The sequence below is a fragment of the Sander vitreus genome, unplaced genomic scaffold, assembly GCF_031162955.1.
Source record: "Sander vitreus isolate 19-12246 unplaced genomic scaffold, sanVit1 ctg437_0, whole genome shotgun sequence".
Classification (NCBI taxonomy): domain Eukaryota; kingdom Metazoa; phylum Chordata; class Actinopteri; order Perciformes; family Percidae; genus Sander; species Sander vitreus.
In genome coordinates this window covers 18,476-30,970 of record NW_027595551.1, presented here as the reverse complement: position 1 = coordinate 30,970, position 12,495 = coordinate 18,476, and positions in this window count along the sequence as shown.

Sequence of the window (12,495 nt, the reverse complement as noted above, 5' to 3'; positions counted from 1 at the left end):
TCCTGCGTGTTTTCCAGAGGAAATCTGGAACACTTCCGGACTTTTATTTTGAAGCTCAGCAACTAATCTGCACTGGAAGCTATAGTCTTTACTGCGGCTAACTTCACACTTTGAACAAGATGGTGTGTCAGCAGAGTCTCTCTGTTGTGTTGAGAAAGAGGTAAAATGTGTAAAGTCCAGATGCTGAGAGCGTTGGTGGAGCAGCGACTAACTGCGGCTGCTGAAGAGATATTTGGGCTGTTTGAAAGAACGATAGCAGAGTACGAGGAGGAACTTTGTCGTTCAAAAGAGGAGAATGAGCGACAACGGGAGCTGCTGGACGCTGTTTTCAACCCTCAGCTTCGGTTACACACTGCGGTCAAGCCAGCCGACACATCGTGAACGACAGTCAAGCCAGCCGACCCAGTTTTTTTCTGTACGTGATTATAGTAGCTTTACGGTAATAGCGTCTCAGAACTGGTTTCAAAATAAAAGCATTCTTTGGGTACATAGCGAAAGACAGTCAACAAAAGCAAATACCGTCAAAGGAAATGTACGGACTTTGTGATATGTACTTTCAAAATAAAAGCAAATAAAAGCAAATAATTGACAAATGTATGCTTAAGCAAATCGTTTTTTATTGGAATGTCTAACAAGGCCATGTTTCCACACACTAATTTCACTTCAGGGTAATAGTAGACGTACACCGCCTCATATTGCCACCCAGGAAGTTTCAAGTCATTCTGGTGTATAGTTTCAAATTAAAAGCCCACCAAAGATTCAAATATGAGACTATTACATATGATTTGGGATTCAATTTAAAAGGAAACGCCCTGTTATCAAAGAATAATTCCACTTCAGGGTCATAGTACACGACCCCATAGTGTGACCCAGTACGTATCAAGACATTCTGATGTATAGTTTCAAAATAAAAGCCCGTCAAAGTGTCAAATATGAGGCCTATTACATATGATTTGGGATTCAATTTAAAAGAAACACCCTGTTATCACAGACTTATAAATAGCAGAATTATCTCAGTATAATCATGAAAAAATAATGCTGATTGTGTAGTCTAAACCTCAATATGAAATGTCCCCTGTTGTAATAATGTAATTCTCACAATGGGTGTATGTTCTGTGTTATACTGCCATCTAGTGGTGGGGCTGTCTGTTCATCTGACTTCAGTTTTTTCGCTCTGAATAAAAACACGTTAAACTCAACATCCCCTGAGAGACTAACACAGACTTCTGTTATGGTTTTGGGGACTGACAGATCTCAAAAAAACATTTTTAAAGAGAGACATGGGCTATACACCGAAAAAACAATACCCTCTTAGAAAAAATAAAATAAATCTGTGGGGCCCAAAACTGCAGGGGCTCAAAACCGCAGGTCTCCAGGGCTGCAGCCAGACCCTACACCCTAGCCATATCACGGGCATGTAACATGAGCCGACCATGCACCCTGCGCATGCTCATGCACATGCTTTTTGAGTGACGGCGGAGCCACGAAGTGCAGAGGAGGAGAGAGAGGAAAGGCCCCGTAAAGGCCCAATGGCGCACCTACAAATGTCTTCATAGGATGGTCAAAAGGTGTCGAAGAAAGAGTGAGGGTGAGAAACGTTCTTTTTTAAAACCTCTGGTCAAAGACATACTTTTTTTTTTTTCGGTCAACATCAGAAATACAATGAATGGCATTATTTCACCTTTAGTCATAAGAAAAACTTTTCACCTGTTACTATATCAATTTGTGTTACTTTTTTGTCATGCACAGAATAAATAAACAATGCTACATATGCGTAATTATGATAGAGTATATAGTATAAACAGAACTTGTTCTTTTCGGTCAACATCACAAATACAATGAATGGCATTATTTCACCTTGAATGAAATAATCACATTATAAGTAAACATTTCCGAAAGGTTACATGAAAACAAATTTATTTGAGGCGAACTAAAAGTTACTTCAGTGTGTTTCCGGTAATGAGTCATTCTAACATAGACAACAAGTTTGTGTTTGACTGGTGTCATAGTGCTGGTGCGTTAATATATCAATTTGTGTCCTTTTTTGCTATCTTTTCTGGTCAAATTCGACCTGTTACATTTGTTTTTTCCAATCCTAACAAGGATTTTTTTTTTTTTTTTTTTTCACCCAAACTTCCGTTCCTTATTTATCATATATTATCGTTCACCTGCCAAGCATAAAAGCATACATTAACATATGCTTCAGAATTTAACATATTGGTCCTAATGTGAATAATGAACAAGTGCATGGTACAAACATTTTCCTAAATATAATGCAGTTTCACATGTTAAAGACATAAAATAAACCTTTTTTTAGTTTTTAGTGCCACATCCTTTTCATGAAAATTCTTTGTTTAATCTTAACCTGCATATACAGTCAATCTTTGCATAAAAGACAAATCATTTGGTCCCTTTAATGTATTATAAAATTTGACACAAAACAGTAGGATTAAATGTTAAGTATTTGGGGCAATAATGAATGGCTCTGGATGACAAGAACCCATGAAAGTAAATCCTATGCCCAACATGGTTTAGCACAAACAGTAGGCCTACCCTTTGTCCAAGTATGTCCCACTCCCTTCTGTAAAACTGTGTTATTGTAGTCCTTGCTTTGTCTTCGATGCTGATTTAATTCTGGAATTTATTTGAGCAGGATGCACTCTACATAAAGAAAATGTATGGTGCTGTAACATCTTCTTCTTTTTACTTTTATATAGAGTCTACTTTTTCAAGTTATTCGGAGTGAGCAACTTTATTCTATAAACATTTTACAGTTACAATTTATGTCCAACATGTTCTTGATTTAACTCATATGGTTTATTTTTCAATAGAACAAAACAAAGGAAATCTCGGACAAACAGATTTCTAAAAAATGTGAGGACCTGCAAAAGACTGGCATTAAACTAAATTCAAATTCCTCGGCTAGAGATGGACTCTGGGGTCAAGTTTGTACCGGACTTGGCATTCCTAACACAGCTAGCAATCGATACAGACTTCGAAGATCACATCAATCATTTCAAAAGGTGTGTACTTATCATATTGAGGTATTAAGTCAAGGCCAGTATCCCCATCGCCACCGGCTATTGGAACCGATGACCCCCGACACCAGTCTTCTGAGGTACTAAGTCAAGGCTGTGTACGCTCTCTCATCATATTTTGGGGGGCACAAAGCTTTACACTAAATGTTGGTTGTCTTTGTTTCAAAGCACACACCTCCATCGTCCCCACTGCCAGTATCCCCATCTCCACAGACTAGTGGAACTGATGACCTCGGACACCAGTCTTTTGAGGTATTAAGTCAATGCTGCGTGTGAGATATTTGTATTGATAAGTTACAGTTGATGAAACGGTCAGGTATACTTTCAGGCATTTAGTTGATAAAAAGAATTCCACAACCAAATAAAAATACAAATATGTATTTATACAGCTTCATCCTCCCACTGCTACTTTGTTATTTCTCTAGATGTTTCTCCTGGTTTAGAAGATTTCCTGTACACTAGGAGTTACAAATTAAATCAAAATTCCCTTCTCTGATAAACATCTATACATTTTAATACACATTTATAATAAATAATCGATAACATTTTCTTTTAATGATGGTACATTCACCTTATATTTTCATAGATGTTTTCAAGATCTGCTTTCAATGCTGTATTCAATATATGTTCTTTAGCATATGCTTGACATAAAATTTCTGTCAAGCGTACATTTTTCACAACACATTGCGACCGATGATTTTTTCCTAATTTTCTATTTAAATACAAAGATTCATTGTCAAGTTATTGTTAAATTACATATAGTTTATGACATAAATGTGTAAACTGTGTGAAGTACAGAGTACCCATATATCATTGTTATTTATGTAGTGTATAAAGTCATGTAATACATTTTGTACTAACATTGTATATTTTCATTAGGGCACCGAGACCGACACCTTGAGCGATGGAAACATAAAGATTGAAGTCCCAAAGCAACCCACTTTTTTTTTTATTGAGAGAAAGGAGTGGGATGAAATCAAAAGAAAACGGCAACGAAGATGATTCAAAGGTCTTGAATGGACAAATGTTGTTTCTAAAGGAATCAGGAGCATCCATCCATATTGCTAAATTTTTTTCAAAGGGCACACTCTTAAGGTTTCGGGGTCCCAAAAACCAGGCCCAGCATTTTGGTGTCTGGGATATTGCAGTTTTGAGGACTGCCCGGTCACTGTGACAGTCACTTTAGAGAGTGAGGAGGACCTAAAAGCAAAAGTGGACTTTCAGGGGGGGATGTGTGTCCACAACAAAACAGAACTGAAGAGAAGACCAGTCAGGGCAGGAGAAAGAAATGTCCTAGGGGAAAAGTTGCAGTCACAGTTGCCTCGAGCCATGTACCTTGAAAAGATAGGCCCTTTAAAGGAGGACATACTGGCTTCTGGCTGCAGGGATGAGGCTCCCACTCCAAATGTTTTGAAAAACATTTCATGGGAATTAATGAAGAAAAGTCACCTGCACAAAAATGAGATTTTAAGTCTCCAGGCAATGGTAAAAAGGAGAACCCATGCTGCAGAGGAAGTTCTACAAAAAGTACTTCTTCATCCGAAAGGGGTTCTCCTTTGGTCCCAAAGGAGCATTGAAATATACCAGGAGCGATGCCGGGAGGACATACTTTATCTTTTAGCATCAAGAAGAAAGAAAAGGACTCTCCTCCATTTTATGTATATGAACTGGTGGTCAGAAATCCCAAAAAAGAAATCACTCCACTACCAGTTGCGACTTACCTGACCTGTGACCACACCACTGCCTCAGTAACCTATTTCCTAGAGGCCTTTCAACAGCAAGTTCAATTCGTTTCTAATACTTTCTCAACATAATATCAACAAGAACAAAATTAAATCCAAAAATGTTTTCCATTACTCAAAAGTACAATGGTGGGATCTGCTCTTGCTAATGATCACACATTTGAATGCTCTTAGCAGAGTGGCCTTGAGATTTCCTAACCTCAACTGTGCAAATGAAAAACAAACGTTCTCAGTAAATGTCCACTAGACCTGCATATCATACGTTCAACTAATATGGGGTAATGATTACTTGAAAACAATGTAATATTGTTTTTCAATTAAGGATTAGAGAAACACATTTTCTTAAAGATTTAAACTTTTTTTTATTTTGCTTCCCACAGTGCACCAAAACAGTATCATCTAGCCATGCACACTTTTGGTTTGCTGACAACAGCTAAGTCCTTGTGTGAGCTGGATGACATGTTGGAAAGTGCAGCAGTTGTATTTTCAAGTCCATCCAGGGGGCCAATGTTCAGAAACATTTTCGGAATCTGCAGTCTTAAAAAAGACTAAGCTAAAAGCTAAAAAAGAAAGGAATACGAATTGAGGAGACAGTGAAGTCACAGATTAATGCTGAGGATTTGAAGGTAAGTACTTTTTTTGGTTTTTATACATACACTTGTGGGAAATAACACAAGCAACAATATAGATTATGAGATATGAGAATAAGTGCCATGAAGTAAAGTAAAGGTGACTACAAGAAAGTATCGGTTTAGAATTTCTGATCTGTTTCAAGGGACTGAGACATGCTCAAGAATAAAGGGTCATGTCAATAATTTCTTAGAAATCATTTCAATCTAATGTTTTTGTATCATTAAGGATATGATACTTCCATATGCAGGACTTTGGACTGCAATAATGCTTGGTAAGTAATTTGTAAACAAGCAAAATGTCTCTATTGAAATGAAAAACAGTTTGTGCAATGACTTTTATGCAAATAAATGAATGTATAATGTAATATATTTCAATGCTTAGGTGACCTTGGAAGACATGGCACAGGACAGGCATATGTAGAGTGCAGTAGGAGATACAATGTCCTGAGAAACATCAACAGACAAGTAATTCTGTCTTTCTTTCAAATAAATGTTAACTTTGTGTTTGACTGTCCATGTTGTTATCCATACAATGTGTTTGTGTGATTCTTTTTTTCAGAACATAACCGAAGACAACATGACCCAGGGTATTATGGAGAAGAGCCAGTGGGATCTTAAACATATCCGTTTCCAGTCAAGCAGGCTCACTAGACTGGACGATTTTGTGGTGCAGTACCAGTCGACCCACATAGCTCTGCTGAAGGAGTTTGAAGACTCCAAAACAGTTGTTCCAAGAAAGGTTGGCATAAAAATACCACTTATATATTTCAATTCAAGAGTGAGCTCATTTCAGGCACATGTGCAAAAATCTTGACATCTAAATCAATTTATTAGATAACCTGTGGAGGTGTGAATTGATGATTCTTTTGAGTAAAATGACGTAGAAGGTAAGGTACAAGTTTTACAAGGTTTTTCAAGCTGACTTTCCCCATCATTGGAGTTGATTATCAATAATAAGCACTTTACAAGTTAACTTTTTCACAGTGCTGGAATTTCATGAAAGAAAATGTTCATCTGTTTATCTTTTATTCTGGTCAACAATGACACATGTTAAGAAAATAATTGCCAACTGACAAAAAGAAAAGGGGAATGTAAAATGTGTATGCAACCAAATTATTTGCTAGTTCACCTAATTGAAAAAGTGATGTGCACCAGTGTAACAATGTAAACATTGGCCTGGAGTACTGTACTTCCTTTCAAGATCTTGTGCCCGTGCATGACAGTGATGTGTAATAAAAGTCGTCTCTTTAAAAATCTAAAAACACTATGAAAACTGTTGTACTGTAAATTCTACAATCTTAATAAGTAATCATGACTGATTAATATTATTGTTGTGCAATGTTGTAGAATCTAGATTTCTGTCTCACTGGTTCTGTAATTGCTCAATGACCGAGTCCATTTAAAGTATACTTATTTGTGAAGACATTCAGAGTGGATACGGAGAAATGGAAGGAACGGCAACAGAAAAAGAGGGGGAGATATGTAACTCCAATCCGCAAGCCATTCACCTTCCAAAAATCAAAGGAGAAGGTATAGTAAATGTACCGTTGTAACTAAATTATGGCTTATGGCTAAACAAGGAATTACATTTCTGTGTATATTAAAAACTCTCAATGTCAGGAATCCTGCTTCCTAGGTTCACTTTCTGCCTCAGTTTCTGTTTTCACCTGTGAGTCTGTGTTTTTCTGAGTTCCTGAACGCATCCTGTCTAGTTGCCTGGCGACGAAGCAAGGCGGGAGACTCTGCAATCACACTCACCTGTGTCTCATCTGCAATCTGCACACCTGGTCCTGATCATCACCTCTCCACCATTTAAGCCGTGAACTGACATCCATTCCCTGCCGGATCGTTATCCTCACCAGTATGTTTGCTGGAGTGCCAGTTAGTAAGTTTGAGAAGTTTGTTCTGCTCTTTTGTGACGTTTTACCGTTGCTAATCTGCCTGTTCCTCTGTCTTCAGTTTTGGGACCTGGAAGATTCTCTCCATCACCGTCTGGTCGTCTGCATCACCTTTATTACTGAGTCTGCACTAATCCGTCAGCCGACTCAATTCCACCCACTGCCTCACACCAGCTGGATTCCCCTGCTTCCACGTACCAAAACCAAATAAATAAATACTTACTTTTTTTCCACTCTACTTACCTTGTCTGCTTTTGGGTTCCTGTCCTAGTGAAGCGTGACACTCAAAATGGTAGAATGCAAGACTTCTAAAAGACAAATGATTCATATAACCTGATACATAACATGTTTACAGATTGATAGAGAGGTAACTGCCGTCGCAGACAGTGACACTTTGGTGGAAGATGCATCACCACCACCACCACCGCTGCAGTCTCCAAGACAAAAACCAGCTCCGGTTCAACAAGTGAAGAGGTTTTCAGATCAACTTTCTCAGAAAATGGAAGTATGTGTCTGGAAGGCCGATCTAACAGCATTTGTTGTCGATGCTGTTGTCAATGCTGCAAATGAGGACCTGCGACACAAAGGCGGGCTTGCACTGGCATTAAGCAAAGCTGGAGGGCCAAGGATACAAGCAGAGAGTGACCTCCACATTCGGAAGTTTGGAAAATTAAAAAACGGGAGAGGCCATTGTACATCCATCTCCCCTGTACAAAAAAAATTCATGCTGTTGTGCCCACGACTCAATCTGAATCCATCCCCAAAGGCACTGTACAATGCAAAAAACAGTTTAAAGAAAGCCATACACAGTATACTAAAACAAGTCTCAAAACACCATTTCAAGTCAGTCGCCATTCCAGCCATTAGCTCTGGAATCTTCAACATGCCCCTACCATTGTGTGCTGACGTCATAGTGGCCACAGTCAAGGACTTCCATGAGAAGAATTCATTAAAAACACCAAACCTCATAGTTCACCTTGTGAACCATGATGAACCATCAGTCAAGGAGATGGAAAGAGCATGTACTCAGATACTTTCACGTGCCCCTTTGGAAGACAACCTGAAGATGTCAGAAGTGGAAGAAAAGCGGGAAGGAGTCATCTTCATGACTGATTGCAGTATTCTTAAACTGTATTTGAATATTCAACAGAAATTACTTCAGTCATTGCCCTATGAGCATATCATTCTTGCATGTATTTTGAATATATATTTAGTAATAGGTTCATTACCTGAGGATGTACCATATTACAGGTATTTTGTATTGCTGCTTTTTCAACTGGGGTTACGTTGACATAGCTCATTTATGAGTTTTACAGAAGTTAATGGAATTTCACTTACAGTATTTGAGATTGATTATATAGAGTTTTGTTTAATTTATCATTAATATGAGGGTTATTATTGGGACTATATAAGTATTAAAAATGTGTAAATTTGTTTTTAAGCTAAAGTCACTGTGGAAGAGGAAGAGCACAGAAGCTGTAGTTGCTGTGATCCCGGCCCTCACACAGCCAGGTCCCAGTTTTGTGATCCATCACAGCGAACTGTGCTCGCTGAGACCTCACCGATGGCTGACAGGCGAGGTATTTGGTTGTTCTAACATTACCCACAATACAATAAAATATCCAAAATTAATTTGTTATGTAGACTTTATTGAGAAAAGTATTCCATGTTCTGAAATAAAAGAATAACTTTCCATACCAATAGGATTGTATTTTTACATTGTTTATTTAAACCTGTGATTATTGTGTAATCCGCTCTATTTCTTTTGTCTTCTTCTGTCTTGTCTGTGTTTTTTAATTTAGGTTATGGAGGGCCTCTTCTGTCTCTATGCCAACCAGTGTAAACATGGACAGAGTATTTACATTCTGAACCATTACACAGCAGGTGTAATACTCTTTGGCAAACGAGACAGAATGAGAGAACGCAGCTTGCCAAGGGTAAAGCTTGTTTTCAGTCCCCTGTCCAGATCTAAACAAAAAAAGGCATTTTTATTAAGAACAGGTTGATTTGCATTTCAAAATTTTGATTATTTAGTATGACAGCATGAAGGTTTTGTTTTATCGAATTTAAGGATTTGAATACATCACATTCATTCATTTTTTTTTAAAAGAAGGCCTTTAATTAATGATAGGAGAAAACATAACAAACTTCAACTGAAAATGATATATATATTTTTCATTACAGACATACTTCAGCCCGTACCAAGCGATAATCTCCTTTATGAATGTTGGCGGAGTACATTGGAAATTACTAGTCAGTGATTCTAGGCTGACGGTCTGAAATCCATTTGTGTTACTGTATGTGATGTTGTTTTTAATAACAATTCTTTTTTTAGTACATAGTTCCTGCCACATGTTCAGTCTTTTTGGTGGATCTTGTGGCAAATACATCTGAGAAATGGATTCCACAAATGCTGCAAAAAGAAGGTTTTATTTTACATTTTTGTAGATTTGCCTGAAGAAATCAGTGTAAAATAAATAACACATTTTCAAAGATGACACTAGCATCTGGAATCATATCATGCAACTTTTTTTGTTAAAATGTTTCAATTAACAGAATAAGACAGAGGTCCGAAAAAGCTGTCAATTAAAGCAGTTATTTGGCTTTGTGGTCCTAGAGCTTTACTGATTGGAAGGTTATTATTATTTTTTAAACTTGTCATTGAGATTGTTATTGCCTGTGGTTTGATACCATGTACCATGTGTTTCTACCAAGGGAATACCTGAAGATGAGAAATATCTGCCATTCAAAGAATGACTGGGGGACTATAAAGTGGAGAGGAGCAACCATGCCCCATCCTGTTCAACAGGACAGCAATAGTTGTGGGGTCATCATCACCATGGTAATGAACACGTGTGATCTCAATTTTGATCACTATATATCTCTATCAAAGTCAGTAGGAAAAACATGGTTTATCTGAAAATGAATAAATAACAATTATCACCAGGGATGAAACAATGATGGAAATGTTAAGTCTTGGCTAAATTGGTAAAGCAATTTAAATATTTTTTCTATATTCAATAGATAAAGTCACTAGGACATATCCTAATGGATGAATGACACATTATTTATGTGACACATAATACCAGTTTCTCTAATAAAGACAATTGTTGCTCTACTGAGATGGTGATTGACAGGACGTCCATCATTTTATCATGGTTTCCATGGGGGATATGAACAATGCCGCATTGTTCTTTCACTGCATGTCCAAAATTACATTGTGTTTAATACCTTTCATGTCAGATATTCAGTGGGGCAGGCAGTGTCTTGATTCAATGTAAAAAAAAAAATCTGAATGTATAACTATGCAGCAAACATTGAGTTATTTAAAAATATACAGTACATCATTTAAAGTCAACTAAGATGATGAATATATCATAAATTACATGACAAACAACAATTGGTGTGCATGATAAAAACTATAACAACTCATCAATGTCCAAATAGTGAATTCATACTAAAAGTTATGTTTTTATGATTGATGTTAATGTGATTGAAGTGAGGGAAGATTGTTGACAAAACCCATGTATAAGTCTGTTAGTATTCATTGCATTTTTGTTCAAAAACAATGTTTCAAAGATTACAAGCTTCATTCTGTATGTTGGTATAGACTGTGAAGGCAGTGATGGAAGCATTTCCTGCATTGCCACTCATGTCCTTTGGGACATCAAAGAAAGAGATGGCTAATGCAAGGATTAAGTTTGCACTTGGAATACTCAATGGTTCAGGTTTGTTAGTCATTTTTCTCTTCTCTTTATATGAGGTTGTTCATTTTGTTATGTAGTTAAATGCAATCAAACCCATTCAAGTAAACTACAGCCTCTAAAAGTGAATGCACACATATACAGGTTTGGTAGTCCAAAGCGTCATTCATTTAATGAACAAATTCACCATCAAATATCACATACATATCTCATGAAAAATCGAGGAAGGGATGAAGTGACCCTGCCCGGAGGAAGCCCGGGGCCCCCGTCTGGAGCCAGGCCCAGATGGAGGGCTCGTCAGCGAGCGTCTGGTGGCCGGATTTGCCACGGAGCCCGGTCGGGCACAGCCCGAAAAAGCTACGTGGCGGACATCCCTCCATCCCATGGGCCCACCACCTGTGGGAGGAACCGCTGGGGTCGGGTGCGCTGCCACATGGGTGGCAGTGAAGGTCAGGGGCCTCGACGGACCAGACCCGGGCAGCAGAGGCTGGCTCTGGGGACGTGGAATGTCACCTCTCTGTGGGGGAAGGAGCCGGAACTTGTGCGGGAGGTGGAGCGCTACCGGTTAGATCTGGTGGGGCTTACCTCTACGCACAGTCTTGGTTCTGGAACCATACTCCTGGATAGGGGTTGGACTCTTTTCTTCTCCGGAGTTGCCCAGGGTGTGAGGCGCCGGGCAGGGTGTGGGGATACTCACAAGCCCCCGGCTGAGCGCCACTACGTTGGAGCTTTAACCCGGTGGACGAGAGGGTCGCCTCCCTACGCCTGCGGGTTGTGGGGGGGAAAAAACTCTGACTGTTGTTTGTGCATATGCACCAAACAAGAGTTCAGAGTATTCGGCCTTCTTGGAGACCTTGAGTGGAGTCCTGCATGGGGCTCCAGTTGGGGACTCCATAGTTCTGCTGGGGGGACTTCAACGCGCACGTGGGTAATGATGGAGACACATGGAGAGCGTGATTGGGAGGAACGGCCTCCTGATCTAAACCAGAGTGGTTGTTTGTTGTTGGACTTCTGTGCTAGTCATGGATTGTCTATAATGAACACCATGTTCGAACATAGGGATGCTCATAAGTGTACTTGGTACCAGAGCACCCTAGGCCAAAGGTCAATGATCGATTTTATAATCGTTTCATCTGATCTGAGGCCATATGTTTTGGACACTCGGGTGAAGAGAGGGGCGGAGCTGTCAACCGATCACCATCTGGTGGTGAGTTGGGTCAGGGGTGGGGGGAAGACTCTGGACAGACCTGGTAAGCCCAAACGGGTAGTGCGGGTAAATTGGGGAACGTTCTGGAGGAGGCCCCTGTCCGACAGACTTTCAACTCACACCTCCGGCGGAGCTTTTCGTGCATCCCTGTGGAGGCTGGGGGCATTGAACCCGAGTGGACAATGTTCAAAGTTTCCATTGCTGAAGCTGCGGTTAGGAGCTGTGGTCTTAGGGTCTTAGGTGCCTCAAGGGGCGGTAACCCACGAACACCGTG